A 19,685-nucleotide genomic window follows, 5' to 3' on the forward strand; every position below is an offset into this window, starting at 1 on the left:
ATTTAGTGTCAGACTTGCTTTGCAGGGAGCAAATGAAGAAAAGGAAGGAGACTTCAGGTATTTCAGGTAATTGTTCCAAACAAAAGAAATTACAGTTGTATCCTAAGTTAAGCATCAGCTGGACTTTATGCATAAAGTGGAGGTAGATGCTCACCCCAGAATATAAAAGCATGTTTACTCCCTTGAGTGTCTGGTGAAACTTTTTAAAGTTGTTCAGGCTCTGAGCCATCTTCTGTTTCAAGGACTACCCCATTGACAGCAGGACAGACTGGTTCCTGCCAATCAAACATACTTCTAGTTTTGGGACAAGCAATAATGCCCCAACAAAATTTCCAAATGTACCATTTTTATTACAAACAACTGACTGACTGACATAGAGTGAGAAAAATCAGTGTAGCCAAGACAAAAATGCTGAAAAAAATAAATTACACAAGCAGAGAAAAAAAGGAAATACAGATGTATGAGGATAAACAGTGAAAATTCAGTTCAGTCACTCAGTCGTGTCTGACTCTTTGCGACCCCATGAATCACAGCACTCCAGGCCTCCCTGTCCATCACCAACTCCCGGAGTTCACTCAAACTCACCTCCAACGAGTTGGTGATGCCATCCAGCCATCTCATTCTCTGTTGTCTCCTTTTCCTCCTGCCCCCAATCCCTCCCAGCATCAGAGGCTTTTCCAATGAGTCAACTCTTCGCATGAGGTGGTCAAAGTACTGGAGTTTCAGCTTTAGTATCAATCTTTGCAAAGAAATCCCAGGGCTGATCTCCTTCAGAATGGACTGGTTGGATCTCCTTGCAGTCCAAGGGACTCTCAGGAGTCTTCTCCAACACCACAGTTCAAAATAGTAGACAACAAGTAAGAGGATGATATCATGGAAACCAAAGGAATTTATTTAATGAATAGTAAAACAAATGAATAATTCAGAATATTTTTAAAAATAAAGATATAAAGGATTATAGGTGTCTTTTACATAGTAAGGCAGTTTTCACTAGCAAATGGGGAAATTTTTCTGACTTTGTAGGTTAACTTGCTATCTGTTTTTCAGGGCTAATAAAATTTGACTGTCTAAGTATTTGAATAAACTGAGAATTCCACCTGGACTTTTGCAAGTTTAGGTGTCTAAAAATAAATGATATAGCTAGCATAAAATGTGTAGAATGTTCTTATATTTACCTCTACTTTTTAAAAATATCTGAACTTCTAGATATACTACTATTTCTATGAGTAACTAGAATAAATGGATGATTGGATATACTATTTTTTTCTTTTCTTTCAGATGTTTTATCTGCATTTTTGCAAACTGTACATTTCCAAGTAAAAGATGAGACTTCCACTTCTCCAGGTAAATGTGTAACAGTTGGACAATATTAAGTAAAACTTCACAATTTAATTTGTTAGCTTTGAATTTAGAAAAGTCTATGCATCATTCACTGCTCCTAATATAAGGTGATACATCAGCAACTGTTTGTGGCTTTTATGAAATTTAATTTACCTGCTAATTTTTTTTTCCAGTTTTATCTCAGTGAAGAACAAAATGAAGGGCAATTTTAAACTCTCTCAGTTTTAATCAAAATTGAGGAAGATAGGACTTAGACTTTAGTTTGAAAGATTTTGGGAAGCGATACAAAATGTATTGTTTAACTACTAGGCAATTTTCTGTTAGAAAACTAGATTAACCTGGCAGAATTTTTTGTAAGGATTTATATTTTTAAAGGATGATACTAAGTAATATTACTATGTGTGTACACATGGGAACAGAAGAATAATCCTTGTAATAATTGACAGATTGATTCATTTTATCTGTCACCTTTATAATAAGTTAGATGACACTCATCTACTATGTGTCAGTCTTCTGCATGGTTGGTTCCAATGTAAATTTAGTAATTCTTTATTCAACTTACTAATATATTTTCCCTTTTAACTTATTAGTAATACACTACTATCCTATGCCCATAATCTGGTCTTCAAAAAACATATTTTATTATAGGAAGGATTTGTTTGCTTTTGTAGATGTAACTTTTAGTCTACAAATGTCTAAATTTTGCTAAGTTTATTTAGTATTATCTGTAATATGCTATATCAGAAAACATATAGTCACATAATTTGTATCCTGATTTCTAAATTTTATTTATCACTCTTACTTGTTCTCTATCTGATACATCCTTCAAGTGTGCTGTGTGCTAAGTTGCTTCAGTCATGTCCAACTCTTTGTGACACTATGGACTGTAGCCTGCCAGCCTCCTCTGTCCATGGGACTCTCCAGGCAAGAATACTGAAGTGGGTTGCTATGTCCTTCTCCAAGAAAATCTTCCCAACCCCAGGATCGAACCCGTGTCTCTTAAGTCTCCTGCATTGGTTAGTGGTTTATTTACCACCAGCTTTTAAGAATCCTAGCCAAAAACAACAACAAAAATGCATTTAACAAACTCCAGTGTTAACTCCAAGCACATGCATACACAGGTACAAGATGAGAGAGGGAGTTCTGTTCAGTTGCTCAGTTATGTCTGACTCTTAGGGACGCCGTGGACTGCAGCATGCCAAGCTTCCCTGTCCATCGCCAACTCCCAGAGCCTGTTCAAACTCATGTCAATCAAGTCGGTGATGTCATCCAATCATCTCTTCCTCTGTTGTCTCCTCCTCCCGCCTTCAGTCTTTCCCAGCATCAGGGTCTTTTCCAGTGATTCAGTTGTTTGTATCAGGTGACCAAACTATTGGAGCTTCAGCTTCAGCATTAGTTCTTCCATTGAATATTCAGGGTTGATTTCCTTTAGGATTGGCTGGTTTGATCTCCTTGCAGTCCAAGGGACTCTCAAGAGTCTTCTCCAACACTACAGTTCAAAAGCATCAGTGCTTTGGTGCTCAGCTTTCTTTAAGGTCCAACTCTCACATCCATACATGACTATTGGAAAAACCATAGCTTTGACTAAATGGACCTTTGTCGACAAAGTAATGTCTCTGCTTTTGAATGTGCTGTCTAGGTTGGTCATAACTTTTCTTTTAAGGAGCAAGTGTCTTTTAACTTCATGGCTGCAGTCACCATCTGCAGCGATTTTGGAGGCCAGAAAAATAAAGTCTGTCACTGTTTGCATTGTTTCCCCATCTGTTTGCTATGAAGTGATGTAACTGGATGCCATGATCTTAGTTTTCTGAATGTTGAGTTTTAAGCCAGCTTTTTCACTCTCCTCTTTCACTTTTATCATGAGGCTCCTTAGTTCCTCTTTGCTTTCTGCCATAAGGATGGTGTCATCTGCATATCTGAGGTTATTGATATTTCTCCTGACATTTTTGATTCCAGCTTATGTTTCATCCAGCCTAGCATTTCACATGATGTACTCTGCATAGAAGTTAAATAAGCAGGGTGACAATATACAGCCTTGATGTACTCCTTTCCTGATTTGAAACCAGTCCATTGTTCCATGTCTGGTTCTAACTGTTAGCTTCTTGACCTGCATGTAGATTTCTCAGGAAGCAGGTCAGGTGGTCTGGTATTCCCATTTCTTTAAGAATTTTCCACAGTTTGTTGTGATCCACATAGTCAAAGGCTTTGGCATAGTCAATAGAGCAGATGTTTTTCTGGAATTCTCTTGCTCTTTCTATGATCCTGTGAATGTTGGCAATTTGATCTCTGGTTCCTCAGCCTTTTCTAAATCCAGCTTAAACATCCGGAAGTTGTTAGTTCACGTACTGAAGTCTAGCTTGGAGAACTTTGAGCACTGCTTTGCTAGCATGTGAGATGAGTGCAATTGTGCAGTAGTCTGAACATTCTTTGGCATTGCCTTTCTTTGGGATTGGAATGAAAACTAACCTTTTCCAGTCCTGTGGCCACTGCTGAGTTTTCCAAATTTGCTGGGATATTGAGTGCAGCACTTTCACAGCATCATCTTTCAGGACTTGAAATAACTCAGCTGGAACTCCGTCACCTCCACTAGCTTTGTTTGTAGTGATGCTTCACTATGAACAAATGCATTGGCTCAGAGGTTAAAGTGTCTGCCTGGAATGTGGGAGACCTGGGTTTGATCCCTGGGTCAGGAAGATCCCCTGGAGAAGGAAATGCCAACCCACTCCAGTACTCTTGCCTGGAGAATCCCATGGAGGGGAGGAGCCTGGTAGGCTACAGTCCATGGGGTCTCAAAGAGTTGGACACGACTGAGCGACTTCACTTTCATTTTCACTGTATTTAAATTCACTATGAACAGCACTTTAACAGCATCATCTTTTAGGACATCTAATAGCTCAGCTGGAATTCCATCACCTTCACTAGCTTTGTTCGTAATGATGCTTGAGAGAGGGAGAGACAGAAAGCCAGTGGTTGTGGAAAGACTGCTTCCTGTGTTCTTCCTGTAAATCAGTTGCATGATTACTATCCAGGCCTTGACTCATCTTTATTTAAAAGGATTACATGGCATAATTTAATTTTCCTTGAAAAGTGAACGTTTCTTCTGACTTTTGATAAATATTTGCATGATAAGAAAACCCTTGGTTTCTGAGAATGAAATATAGATATTACTCCATTGAAACTAAAATTCTGCTATCAGGAGAGATCTTTTGAAGATCAAATCAGACTTACAGGCAGATTGAAGTTACCAATGAAAGCCCGAGTTTAAATGTTCTGTGTTTGCATATTTCTCCTGAGATACCAATTCTTTCTTCTTAGTTCATTCACAGGCACGTTGACAATTCCTAGTGCTCTGGGGACATAAAGATGAAGCAGGGCTAGCCCCTGTTATCAGAGAGATGAGTTTTGGCTAGTGTTGTTTCTGACTGTGCCCAGCTGGTATTTTATCAGCATCTCAATTTCTACCCCAGGCTGATTGCCATACTCAACTCCAGGTACTGTTTTGATCTAAAGGAGTTGTCTGACACCCCCTTCCCTTCCACCATCTGGGTGCCTGGTCTTCTGAACAAATTCTAGCCTAGCTTCTCCTCTGATCATTTGGCATTAAGCGTGTTTGTTACTGACCATGTCTGTGCTCGGATGAAGAGATTAACCATCCCCTGTACCTGGCTTGATTAAATAACATCCAATGTGTTTCTTATTTCTTAGTTTTTAACACCAGATTTGGATGACACTACCTACCAGTAGAATAGAACAAAATCTTCATAGTCGCTGGGTATTTGAAGTGTAGATACTAACTTTATTCATTCAATTATACTTAAGAGAAAGTTTATACCCATAATTTCACTTGCCTTCCTTGAAACTGACAGTTTTCACTCATTTACTACAGGGTTTGATTAGCTTCCAAGATAATTTTTATAGGGTCTAAGAGAAGTTAAAGGAAGTGTTTTGGAAATGAGGTTCAGATCAGATCAGATCAGATCAGTCGCTCAGTCGTGTCCGATTCTTTGCGACCCTGTCCATCACCAAATCCCGGAGTTCACTGAGACTCATGTCCATCGAGTCAGTGATGCCATCCAGCCATCTCATCCTCTGTCATCCCCTTCTCCTCCTGCCCCCAATCCCTCCCAGCATCAGAGTCTTTTCCAATGAGTCAACTCTTCGCATGAGGTGGCCAAAGTACTGGAGTTTCAGCTTTAGCATCCTTCCTTCCAAAGAAATCCCAGGGCTGATCTCCTTCCCAACCAACTGGATAAGAATTAGACATCAGCTGTGGGCTGAATGCCATGATCTCAAGTGGCCCAGGTAGACGCTTGCTGAGAGTAGTCACCAGTTCCAGTGATCTCTGCTGCCTTCAGAATCTGTCCACTAGATTTCCAGACACTTCTCTTTCACACTAAATTTAAAACCACAAATGACTTGAATTATGTATCCCCAAAAATCGTCCTTGTGGAATTAATTATATGAAAGAATTTGAGAGTTATTTCATCTTATACTTTTGATTTGAATGGAGATTATAGCCCATGGAAAAGAAATCATATAGTTCATAATAACTGACTCAGAAGTTCCCTTTGTTTTCCAGCTTCTATTTTCACTACAATAAAATATTATTTTAGGCAGATTTCTCAATTAGGTGAAATGTCATGTCATTAATGGTGAAATGCCATGTCATTAATGGCAGATCACCTGTAATAAATTCATGCCTTTCCCATATAAAATATATGAGTGTTCTAAACATGTAGCTTATTTAAAAAAATTTTGTAGAAGAAATTTTCAGAAATTATTCAAAATGGTAATAGTAACATAGGTTTGGAAGTATATGTGAAAGCTCTTTAAACACAGAAGTTAATTACAGTTTGGCTTCTTTTATAGAAATCAGATAATTTAACAAGAACTGTTGAAAGAATATGACACAGGAATTCATCATGCATGCGGTTGCACTATATGAATGGGGACTGCTACAAATAAGTACATGATGGCAGGATTTAATTTAATTTTTAGTCCTAACATCTAAGTTCAAGATTTATCAATAGGATTTAATGCTTTTATATCTCTTTGGGATGAGAATTATGCTGACAACTTCAATTAAATAAATTGAAATTGTCTTTGTTTCACCTGATAGCACCTTCATCTTTAGGTTTGTCTTTTTCTTTGTTTTTCCCAAGCCACCATCACACCAAAATCTAACAGATTTTGCCCAAATAGTGGGCTGCTGCTGCTGCTGCTGCTAAGTCGCTTCAGTCTTGTCCTACTCTGTGCGACCCCATAGACGGCAGTCCACCAGGTTCTGCCATCCCTGGGATTCTCCAGGCAAGAACACTGGAGTGGGTTGCCACTTCCTTCTCCAATGCATGAAAGTGAAAAGTGAAAGTGAAGTTGCTCAGTCGTGTCCGACTCTTAGCGACCCCATGGACTACAGCCTACCAGGCTCCTCCGTCCATGGGATTTTCCAGGCAAGAGTACTGGAGTGGGGTGCCATTGCCTTCTCTGAAATAGTGGGCAGACAGTACTTTTATTAGCAACTTTCTAAAATCTATAAAGCAGAGTTATATATATATTTTTATCAGATTTCAATCTTCTAATGCCTCTGAATTTATCCCCATCAACATAATGGGGTATAGAATGTGTTATTGCTTTAAGAGGTTAGGTTTCAGTGAGTATGTTTTGGAGGAAAGTTTAATGAGCTATCAGGTAAGTAGTAAGCCTCTGTTTTGCCCTCCAGTAACTTCCAGTCAAGTGGTGGTTGAAAGTATAATAAATGGAGTATAAAATAATAATAACAAATAATAAGAACACGTACCCTATTAGTGGAGAAGATAATTGCTCTGACAAATAAATACAGCATTTCAATAGCAAGCATAATAATATTTTATTTATTTCAGTAGTAGCCCAATTTCTGATTAGGCAAGTCTTCTGAATATGGAGAGCTTGTGTTCTCCAGTTTCTATTTGTCAATAGTACTTTAAGTTCCTTCCATCCTTTGATTCTGTTAAAGAACCTCGGAACCCTTTTACTGCAGCCCCTAACAAGGAAAGGGAGAAAGGGGATCGCATGGGGTATACTTTTAAATCAGGACTAGAAGGGTATGTGTTACTTCCATCTTTATTCCATTGGTCTGGAACTTAATTTCGTTACTCCAGAAAGCAAAACTGTGCTATATAGTCAAGCTTGGTAGACAGGAAAAAGAGATAAAGATTTAAAATCTAGCCAGTCTCTGCCACTTCATGCTTGTTTGGCCACCAAATATCCATTGCACTGAAAGTGAAAGTGTTACTTACTTAGTTGTGTCTAACTCTTTGCAACCCCATGGACTTTAGCCTGCCAGACTTCTCTATCTATGGAATTCTCCAGGCAAGAATAGTGGAGTGGGTAACCATTCCCTTCTCCAGGGGATCTTCCTGCAGTTTATTCTTCTCCTGCATGAAGGCAGATTCTCTACCACCTGAACCACCAGGGAAGTCCATCCATTGTACTCTTCCTATGTAAATAGGACACATCCTTCCTAAGTCAGATGACTCGGCCCATGTGCTCCATGTTACGAGCAGTTACTTCTGTCTGATCTAGAGGTTGCTTATGGTATGAACCTAAAACACATGTTATTAAAAATTATGTGCATCTCCATACCCAGTATATAATGATAAAGTGAAGACATGATAATTATAATAAAAGTTGTCCAGAAAGGGCAGAATAAACCATCCAGAACAATCACTACTCCATAGAAGTTACTGGAGTCTACTGGGCACACATTATGAAAACCTCCTAATTGGGGGAGAGAAGAAGATCCTTTGACTCTGATTTTGTTCTCTAGTAACACTCCCTTAAAATTTGTCATGGTTTCTTCCTCTGTTCTTTAGGAAGTACTTTTCCTTCTGTTATCCCGCATGGCCAAAGCTAACATGTATAAGAGGGAGTGTGTCCTCTTTGGGGAAATAAAACTGTAACACCTGCTTCTTGTCGGAGATTTATCAAATACCCTTGGGTTATTTCAGTACAGGGTTTTAAGACTCAACAAGCAGTCATAGACTGTTTTTAGACTAGACTTGCTGTTTCTTTGGCAATACAGTTTATTCAAAAGGTTAGAAAGGTTTTTATCTGTTTGCTTCCAGACAGTTCCATGTGGCAATAAACACAAGTTTGTACTTAAAATTATTTCCCAAGTTTGACTTTTTCCTATATTATCTCCATCCACATGCTCTCTGATTAACCACAGCCACCTTGAGGCTACAGACACTAAGAGTCTTGGATAATATTCTTAATCTGAATTTTTTTCCCTGCAAAACGGAGTCACTTAATTTAAAAGCTTCCTTGGACTTTTGTTTTTCAAGGTTTTCTTTATGCTTTATCTCTTTCTATTTATGATCCAGAGCAATCACCTTTTCCAAACATGTCATGCCCTTAATTAGTGGACTTTCTCCATTCCCTTTGCTCTCTTTCTGAAAATCAGCAGCTTTTTAAATTGGCAGCTCCCTTTGTTGTAATGACTTCTAAAAAGCAACTCAGAATAGCTGATGGATAATATCACTCTGACTCTTCCAGGCACTATCTTAAAATTGTTGGCTCAGTAAGTATGTGGTCTTCATTTCAAGTTATTGCAGATGAATTTTTACTAAATGTTTTACCACAAAATAGTATGACTCACCCCTCTTCAAGCTTGCTTTTTTAAGTTCATTTGTCTCCTGACTCCTAACCACTACATCAGTAGTAGCACATGATCAATTTTGCTTTTGTTGTTAAGTAATACCATCCTTCTAGGTTGGAACTTCTGTACTAGTAAAAACAGACCACTGCTGTCACAATTCCAAAATTTTAGTAGTTTAACCCAACATATGTTTGTTTCTCATTCACATAAGAGCCTAATGTAGTACTGGAATGTTTTCAACCAAGTTGGATTTCACAGAGCTAGGTGCCTCCAAAATGTCTTTGTGACACTGTAAGGCCTCTAGCTTGGCTCACTGGGGAAAGACAGAGAGTAGAAAATCCTGCTACTGTTTTTAATGATCCAGGCCCATAGGTGATATTCATGGCTTCTGCCTACACTTCATTAGGTTGTAAGAGAAAGAGATCAGTCAAATGCAGCTCCACAATTGTTGGTCAGAACTACTGAGTGAACTATAGCACCGTTTAATTAAATGAGAAATGCTGACTGAGATCAAGTGATTTTGGAGAGTGTGGGGATCCAAGTGTTCAATTTACAATACCAAGTGTGAGATCCTTAAGAGACATTCAAGTGGAGATGTTAATTAAGTAGATGTATGTACAAGTCTGGGCTTTAGGGGTAGTGCCAGTGTTTGTGGAATAAATTTAGGAGCCATCAGGAAATGGAAGATACTTAAAGTCACAGGACCCAGTTCAGTTCATTGTGGCATTATACACAGTACGGCAAGAAAAAAGGGCCAAAGTCAGACTTCTGGGGCATTCCAACATTTAGAAATAAGTCTGGAGAATCTGGCAAAGAAGTTTAAAAAGGAAGTGAAACTGGGAGAGTGGCAAGTCTGAAATTCCAAATCAAAAAAGTGCTTCAGTGAAAGAGATCAATGGTCCTTGAGATCATTTAAGATGATAACCAAGAGTAAAGCATTGGATTTGGCTAGATGAAGCCTATCTACTGAGGCAGTGACTTTGGACTGGTTGGGAGAAAAGCTGAATTTAATTTCGTTTTAGAGAAAATGGAGCAGGGAAATGGGCATGAGCTGGAGTAAGAGGAATCAAGGAGCCATATTAAGGAGTGAAGCATGAAAATGTATGTGTAAATAGTCCAAGAAAGGAAAATTCAAGAGATAAGAAACAGAAGCATAATTATATATAACAAAATGTGATTGAGAGAAGAAAATGGATGGAACTTTTGTACATACAAAGAGAGTTGGTCTTACAAATTTCACCATTTTTGAAGAGAAAACAAGTTGGGTTTTTGAATTTGTGGTGGAAATATGCAGACATCTCTATTCTAAATTCCTTTAATTGTTTTCAGAGAAAAAGAAAGAAGTAGGATAACCAATTTAGAGTGAGGAGTGGGCTTTTGATGAGGGGAAAAAGGAAAAATAACTTTCTCAGTAAAGGTTACCATTGTTCTTAGTTCTGATGCTGGGATTTAAAATGTAAGCTTCAGCTAAAGCATGAACAATGAGGCATCTGAAAAGGAACATTCCTTGGTGGTGGTGGTGGTTGGATCTTAGCTGGTTGCTGGGGTGGGAAGTGCTTAGCCTGATGCTGGCCTAAGCAAAAGCACAGATTTTTGTTAGATTTGGTTGGCTTCAGAATACGAGTTGACTGCGGCTGAAACTTGAACTTTATAGAAAGAGTTGAAGCAGAGAGCTGCTTTTCAACTTCAAGGAAGCTGATCCTCACACATTGCATTGAATGATGCTTCTGAAAGTAGCTTTGGTAAAAGAACATTTGGCTTTTGTTTTTATTTTTTTGAACTACAAAGTTGTCTTGGGCTCACACTTTTGTAAAATACAATGCAAATAAACTATTTTACAAAGTTGAATGAGAATTCATATAAAATGCAAGACTTAATATTTGATTGTTCTTTTAGACAGAAAAAATATGTATGTATGACTCCAAGTAGACATAAAACCATGAAAAATAAAAAATTACTAATTTAAAGGCATTGATTGAAACTGTTTGTATATGTGATTATTTTTTAAGAGATTATATCTCTATCTCATTTTATTTTTTTTGAATGGGAGAACAGATTACAGATTTATGTAATAGAAGTTTTACGTAACACGAGAGCCTCCATAACGAAATGAAGACCTGAAGAATATGTGATTAATATAGAAAATCTCAACTTATATAGTCATGACTTTATGGTCTTCTGTTGTGAATCAATAAAACTTACATGTGAAATACTGATTCCCATATAAAGCACCTAAAAATCATTCTTGGACCCAATCTATGTGTATCAGTATTTAAGAGTTTTATAGTTACAAATGAGCTTCTTTTCTTTTTGCTTGCTAACTTATCTAATTTAGGTTGAATGAATAATTCTTATAGGGTATTGTTGTTCAGTTACTCAGTCATGTTCATGTCTTTGCAATCCTATGCACTGCAGCATGCCAAGCTTCCATGTCCTTCATCATCTCCCAGAACTTGCTTAAATTCATGTCCATTGAGTCAAGGATGCCATCCAACCATCTTGTCCTCTGTCATAAACTTCTCTTCCTGCCTTTAATCTTTCCCAGCATCAGGGTCTTTTCTAATGAGTTGGCTCTTTGCATCAAGTGGCCAAAGTATTGGAGTTTCAGCTTTAGCATCAGTCCTTCCAATGAATATTCAGACTTGGTTTCCTTTAGGATGGACTGGTTTGATCTCCTTTTAGTCCAAGGGACTCTCAAGTGTCTTCTCCAACACTCCAGATAAAAAGCATCAATTCTTCAGCACTCAGCCTTCTTTATGAGCCAACTCTCACATCCATACATGAATACTGGAAAAACCACAGCTTTGACCATACAGACGTTTGCTGGCAAAGTGATGTCTTTGCTGTTTAATATGCTGTCTTGGTTTGTCGTAGCTTTTCTTCCAAGGAGCAAGCATCTTTTAATTTCATGGCTGCAGTCACCATCTGCAATGATTTTGGAGCCACAGAATATAAAGTCTCTCACCGTTTCCATTGTTTCCCCATCTATTTGCTGTGAACTGATGGGACCAGAGATGATGATCTTCATTTTTTGAATGTTGAGTTTTAAGCCAGCTTTTTCACCCTCTTCTTTCAGTTTCATCAAGAGGCTCTTTAGTTCTTCTTCAATTTCTGCCATAAGTGTGGTGTCATCTACATATAAGAGACTGTTGGTATTTCTCCCAGCAATCTTGATTCCAGCTTGTGCTTCCTCCAGCCTGGCATTTTGCATGATATACTCTGCATATAAGTTAAATAAGCAGGGTGTCAATATACAGCCTTGAGGTACTCCTTTTCTAATTTGGAATCAGTCTGTTGTTCCATGTCCAGTTCTAACTGTTGCTTCTCGACCTTCATACAGATTTCTCAGGAGGCAGGTAAGATTGTCTAGTATTCCCATCTCTTGAAGAATTTTCCACAGTTTGTTGTGATCCACATAGTCAAAGGGGTTCCCTGATAGCTCAGATAGTAAAGAGTCTGCCTGCAGTGCAGGAGACGGGTTTGACCCCTGGGTAGGAAAGATCCCCTGAAGATCCACTCCAGTATTCCTGCCTGGAAAATCCCATGGATGGAGGAGCCTGGAAGATTACAGTCTATGGGGTTGCAAAGAGTCAGACATGACTGAGTCACTTCACTTTCACATAGTCAAAGGCTTTAACATAGTCAGTGAAGCAGAAGTAGATGTTTTTCTGGAATTCTCTTCTTTTTCTATGATCTATTTGATATTGGCAGTTTGATCTCTGGTTCCTCTACCTTTTCTGAATCCAACTTGAACATCTGGAAGTTCTCAGTTAACGTACTTTTGAAGCCAGCTTGGAGAATTTTGAGCGTTACTTTGCTAGCATGTGAAATAAGTGCATTTGTGTGGTAGTTTGAACATTCTTTGGCATTGCCCTTCTCTGGGGTTGGAATGAAAACTGACATTTTCCAGTCCTTTGGCCAGTGCTGAGTTTTCCATATTTGCTGACATATTGAGTGCAGCAGTTTAATAGCATCATCTTCTAGGATTTAGCTCATCTAGAATTTGATCACTTTCACTAGCTTTGTTTTTAGTGATATTTCCTAAGGCCCACTTAACTTTGCACTCCAAGATGTTTGGCTCTAGATGAGTGATCACACCATTGTGGTTATCTGAGTTTATTGAGATCTTTTAGTATAGTTGTGTATATTTTTGCCACTCTTATTATTATCTTCTGCTTTTGTTAGATCCATACCATTCCCATTCTTTATTGTGCCCATCTTTGTATGAAATGTTCCCTTGGTATCTCTAATTTTCTTGAAGGATCTCTAGTCTTTCCCATTCTATTGTTTTCCTCTATTTCTATGCCTTATTCACTTAGGAAGGCTTTTTTTTTTTTTTTATCTTTCCTTGCTATTCTTTGGAACTCTGCATTTAGATGGATGTATCTTTTCTTTTTTCCTTTGCTTTTCACTTCTCTTCTTTTCTCAGCTATTTGTAAGGCCTCCTCAGACAACCATTTTGCCTTTTTGCATTTCTTTTTCCTAGGGATGGTTTTGATCACCACATACTGTACAATGTTATGAACCTCTGTCCATAGTTCTTCAGGTACTCTATCAGATCTAATCCCTTGACTCTATTTGTTATTTCCACTGAATAATTGTAAGGGATTTCATTTACAGGGGATAATGATATATAATGTATGCAGGTCAACGAGCAACAGTTAGAACTTGACATGGAACAATAGACTGGTTCAAAATTGGGAAAGGAGTATGTCAAAGCTGTATATTGTCGCCCCACTTATTTAATTTATATTCAGAGTACATCATGAGAAATTCTGGGCTGGAGGAAGCACAAACTAGAATGGAGATTGCTGGGAAACATATCAACAACATCAGATATGCAGATGACAACATCCTTATGGAAAAAGCAAAGAGTAACTAAAGGAACTCTTGATGAAACTGAAAGAGGAGAGTGATAAATCTGGCTAAAAACTCAACATTCAGAAAAAGAAGATCATGTCATCTGGTCCCATCAGTTCATGGCATATAGATGGGGAAACAATAGAAATGGTGAGAGACTTTATTTTCTGGGGCTCCAAAATTATTGCAGATGGTGACTGCACCCATGAAATTAAAATATGCTTGTTCCTTGGAAGAAAAGCTATGATGAAAATAGACAGTGTATTAAAAAACTGAGACATTTCTTTGCCAACAAAGGTCTGTATAGTCAAAGCTCTTATTTTTCCAGTAATCATGTTGAGTTGGACCATAAAGAAGGCTGAGTGCTGAAGAACTGATGCTTTTGAACTGTGGTGTTGGAGAAGACTCTTGAGAGTCCCTTGGACTGAAAAGAGATCAAACCAGTCCATCCTAAAGGAAACCAAATCTGAATAGTCATTGGAAGGACTGATGCTAAAGCTGAAGCTCCAGTACTTTGGCCACCTGATGTGAAAAGCCAGAAAAGACTCTGATGCTGAGAAAGATTGAAGGCAGGAGGAGAAGGTTATGACAGAGGACCAGGTGGCTGGGTGGCATCGCTGACTCGATGGACATGAGTTTGATCAAACTCTGGAAGACGCTGAGGGACAGAGGCGCCTGGCATGCTGCAGTCCATGGGGTTTCAAAGAGCTGGACACAACAGAGCGACAGCAACAAGTGATATCTAAACTGTTTCTATGCTTTGTTTCTCATTCTCCTTGATTTTAACTCTCATGGTGCGGGAATCAGTTTCATATAAGTATGTTAACAGGAAGGGAAGAAGAGATTTTAAAGCAATTTCAGCAAGCTTTGATATTCATTTTAACTTTCATTCAAGAAGAAACAAGTAATGCAGTACTTTTAAAATTCGCCTATTGTAGCCAGGTCCACCAATGTATTCTGCAAAGTCATAGTTATATTTCAGTTACTTCCTGGAGAGGAGGTGGATTCTGGATTCATTAATTTCCTATCCATGTATCTTCATTTGATATCAAATAAAATTCAAAATATGCTATCAACATTTTAAGATGTTCAGTGATAGCTTTCCACAGGTTTGCAAAATCAAAATGATCAGCTGCTGCATAGAAAATTGCTGTTTATGGCACATGCCTTTAATAATCATTAGAAACTGTTCTTTCAAGCTTCTAACTTGTATTTACCCTTTGAGGTGGATGCTTTTGGTGCCCCATCCAGACCTCTTTTATCAGATTCCCTTGCTGCTGAGAATATCTGCTGCTATAGCTCCCAGGTGTTCCTCTCTGCTGTTACCTTCCAGAGCACCCTGTTGGGTCAAGCTAAGTGTAAACTTCAGCTGAACCCACAGTTTTTCCTAATTTCTTCTCCTGATTTATTCTGCTTTCCTCATGCCCTTTCAAGTTTTGCCAGACAGCATACCCTCAAATTAATCCCTGGACAATAATCCACATCATAGACTCTGCTTAAAGGAAAGCTGTCCTTAAACCTGATGACACAGCTGCTGTGATTCTGTTTTTTAAGCTTTGCAAGAAGTCAGTAGCATTCAATCACTTAGAGAGAAGACATTATGCAGAATTAGGCTTTTCCTTCTAGAGATGGTTTTGCACACTGGCAAAATTAAAATTCTGCTGGGGTATTTCTTCCAGTCAAATTTATGTTCACAAGTTCCATGATCTTGAAAACATCCTACAGAGGATTTATCTGATACTTTAGTCTCCTAAGCCTCTTTCCCTCAGAAACTACTGAGTTTCTACCCTGCTGCAACTGCTGCTGCTGCTAAGTTGCTTCAGTCGTTTCCGACTCTGTGCAACCCCATGGACGACAGGCCACCAGGCTCCGCTGTCCCTGGGATTCTCCAGGCAAGAACACTGGAGTGGGTTGCCATTTCCTTCTCCAATGCATGAAAATGAAAAGTGAAAGTGAAGTCGCTCAGTCGTATCCAACTCTTCGCAACCCCATGGACTGCAGCCTACCAGGCTCCTCCATCCATGGGATTTTCCAGGCAAGAGTACTGGAGTGGGGTGCCATCACCTTTTCCGGAGTTTCTACCCTAGTCTTTGGCAATCAGTTCGGTTCAGTTCAGTCGCTCAGTCGTGTCCGACTCTTTGCGACCCCATGAATCACAGCACGCCAGACCTCCCTGTCCATCACCAACTCCCGGAGTTCACTCAAACTCACGTCCATCGAGTCGGTGATGCCATCCAGCCATCTCATCCTCTGTCATCCCCTTCTCCTTCTGCCCCCAATCCCTCCCAGCATGAGTCTTTCCAATGAATCAACTCTTCGCATGAGGTGGCCAAAGTACTGGAGTTTCAGCTTTAGCATCATTCTTTCCAAAGAAATCCCAGGGCTGATCTCCTTCAGAATGGACTGGTTGAATCTCCTTGCAGTCCAAGGGACTCTCAAGAGTCTTCTCCAACACCACAGTTCAAAAGCATCGATTCTTCGGCACTCAGTCTTCTTCACAGTCCAACTCTCACATCCATACATGACCACAGGAAAAACCATAGCCTTGACTAGACAAACCTTTGTTGGCAAAGTAATGTCTCTGCTTTTGAATATGCTATCTAGGTTGGTCATAACTTTCCTTCCAAGGAGTAAGTGTCTTTTAATTTCATGGCTGTCGTCACCATCTGCAGTGATTTTGGAGCCCCCAAAAATAAAGTCTGACACTGTTTCCACTGTTTCCCCATCTATTTCCCATGAAGTGATGGGACCGGATGCCATGCTCTTCGTTTTCTGAATGTTGAGCTTTAAGCCAACTTTTTCACTCTCCACTTTCACTTTCATCAAGAGGCTTTTTAGTTCCTCTTCACTTTCTGCCATAAGGGTGGTGTCATCTGCATATCTGAGGTTACTGATATTTCTCCTGGTAATCTTGATTCCAGCTTGTGTTTCTTCCAGTCCAGCGTTTCTCATGATGTACTCTGCATATAAGTTAAATAAACAGGGTGACAATATACAGCCTTGACGTACTCCTTTTCCTATTTGGAACCAGTCTGTTGTTCCATGTCCAGTTCTAACTGTGGCTTCCTGAGCTGCATACAGATTTCTCAAGAGGCAGGTCAGGTGGTCTGGGTGCTAAATTATAAGAACATTATTTTGCCTGAGGAACTGCTTTTGGGGAAAGGGTTGGCTTGCTTTTAAATTTGTGAATATGGGACTAATTCTATTTTAATTTTGCATATGCTGTCATCTTTGAGTGTTCTTTAAAATTGAGGTACATCAGAAACTTGACATGAAATTAATTCAATTTGTAAGGTCTTAAAAATTTCCTAGTAAATAGTACTTTAGTGAGAGATAGCCTAACAAATCTACACAAACATGTGAGGGTCTTCTGGCCAAGAGGGAATAAAGTGTGAAATGCAAGAGGATGTTTTTGGCTTTAATTTCTTTGTATACTTAACTCATCAGGGAAAGAGATTTTGATTTTGCTGATTATTTAAACTTAAGTTATAAAAAGGTTTGATTTGTGGGTTTTTCTTTCTCACCTCCAGGACAGAGTAAGGGCTAGGGAGAGATTATGAGTATTAGACAGAATGGAATTGGATAACGGAAGTAGGCTTATATGTAAATTTTGACCATCTCTATCAAGGTGATATTTTATTATTGGAAAATTTTAATCTTGTCATTCGATCTCCCTGCAGAATAGATAGTAAATTATATCAGACGACAGGAAATATAAAAATATGGAATAAGTAATAAAATAGAGTGGCTTGGAGTTTTGCCTTATTTTTAAATTCTATTCTGACTTATTTCAGAGACATCTGGTAGTTAATCTGATCTGTCCATCAGTAGTTCCAAGAGAATTCCTAAAGAAAAAGTGATTAGAATTAGAGGAGTAGTCATAATATTGGTACTAGACTTTGCAAGAAACTATTTCTCTCATTTCGCAGGTGATGGGAATGTAGACCACAACTCTAGATGGATGGATACCTTGGGTTAAAAGAACCACAGCCTGTCTCCTGTGACCATATGAATTTATTGTTTCACTTTTAAAACTTTTGGGGTAATATTCTTATAGCACATCAGATAACTGGAAACCCCCATGTCGGGACTTGCTCTGGAGATGTGTCAGTCCGTTTGCACAATGTGAAGATAGAGGAGGATCTCTTGATTGGAATTACATGTCATATGCTCCAGCCTAGTCTTCATTATAAAGAGTTATTTTGTGTTGCATTAATTTTTATTAACACAGTTGGGTCGAACTCAAGCAGAGAAAAGGATGCTATTTATTGATAGATTTATAAAAATTGAAATAGTGTAAATTGATTAAAGGGGAAAGCATTAGACTATAAATTTAGCCAAATAGGATGTTCAGATAAAACTCTGTCTTTATTTTTATGTCTCAAAATTATATAGTCAGTTCTGAAGCAGCTAAGCTATTCCAATAGCATGCATGCACTTTATAAAAGCTGTTCAGAATTATGCACTGCAGAACACTTAGCCCTGTAGTGATTCAGCTGAATGCTTAGGTTCTAAACTGTTAAAAAATGTCTTTGGTTTAAACTTCTATTGTGATAGTAAAAGGAAAAAGTAGTAGATAATCGTATGATTAAAAATTATGAATTATTGACTACCAAAATTAAAAACAGTATTTTTCTCCCCCAAAAGCTATTATTAAATTTATAGTGAAGTAAGTGAGTGAAAGTCTCCACAGAATTAGCAGGAATTTGGACTAAACCACCAGTTGCATTTCAGTACAGTTTTATATGGATCCATGTACATGCAGCAAGGTTTTATAATAGCTTCAGAGTTGGACAGGTCTAGTTTACTTTATGTGAAATACAACAAAGCTGATACATTTATTTTCTTAAGCTGTTGCCAGGGGTGAGGGAGTGGCTTCAGATATTTTGTTATTTGAAAAAAAGTAGGGGAAATTCATGGGAATTCATGAGGTAAAAAAGATAGAAAACATATCAAGTTAGAACTGTGTGCTGAACCAAGTACAGGGAGCATGTACAAAGTTAGTGAATACCAGAAACTAACATAAGGAAATGCAAAATCTCTGAAGATGGAGTTGAAAAATGCATGGAAAATTGATATTCCATAGGAGAATGTCAATAAAATATCAATCAATCAAAAGAGTGGGTTCCCAGGTGGATGATACAGGAGCAGGGCCAGCGTCAGTTACACAGGCCACATGTCTTGAAAGTCCTTGAGCTTTCTTTAATGCTTTGATATTTCTGTCTTGCAAGTCTTTATTTTGGGACAAGGGGCCCCTTATTTCATTTAGCACTGACCTATGTCAGTTATGTGGCTGGTCCTACAGGTGAGTGTGTTTGATGGTGGTAGAGGGGCAATTTCTAGTTTGGCCAGTTCAGTTTAGTAGCTCAGTCCTTCCAACTCTTTGCGACCCCATGGACTGCTGCATGCCAAGCCTCCCTGTCCGTCACCAACTCCCGGAATTTACTCAAATTCATGTCCATTAAATCGGTGATGCCATCCAACCATCTCATCCTCTGTTGTTGCCTTCTCCTCCCACCTTCAATCTTTTGCAGCATCAGGGTCTTTACAAATAAGTCAGCTCTTCCCATCAGGTGGCCAAAGTATTGGAGTTTCAGCTTCAGCATCAGTCCTTCCAATGTATATTCAGGACTGATTTTCTTTAGGATGGACTGGTTGGATCTCCTTGCAGTCGAAGGGACTCTCAAGAGTCTTCTCCAACACCACAGTTCAAAAGCGTCAATTCTTTGGTGCTCAGCTTTCTTTATAGTCCAACTCTCATGTCTATACATGACTACTGGTAAAACTGTAGCTTTGACTACAGGACCTTTGCTGGCAAGTAATATCTCTGCTTTTTAATATGCTCTCT

General features: G+C 38.7%; 1 long non-coding RNA gene across 2 annotated transcripts in view; it reads left to right on the forward strand.

Annotated features, from left to right (window-relative positions):
* Window positions 1–19,685, forward strand: part of LOC107133223 (uncharacterized) — a 175,795-nt gene that overhangs the window by 79,534 nt on the left and 76,576 nt on the right. For both annotated transcript variants that reach the window (XR_009490820.1, XR_009490821.1), the window contains exon 2: window positions 1,279–1,344. This is a non-coding gene — a long non-coding RNA (uncharacterized lncRNA). The remainder of the gene's footprint in view (window positions 1–1,278; window positions 1,345–19,685) is intronic.

This window comes from Bos taurus, chromosome 16, assembly GCF_002263795.3.
Source record: "Bos taurus isolate L1 Dominette 01449 registration number 42190680 breed Hereford chromosome 16, ARS-UCD2.0, whole genome shotgun sequence".
NCBI classification, from domain to species: domain Eukaryota; kingdom Metazoa; phylum Chordata; class Mammalia; order Artiodactyla; family Bovidae; genus Bos; species Bos taurus.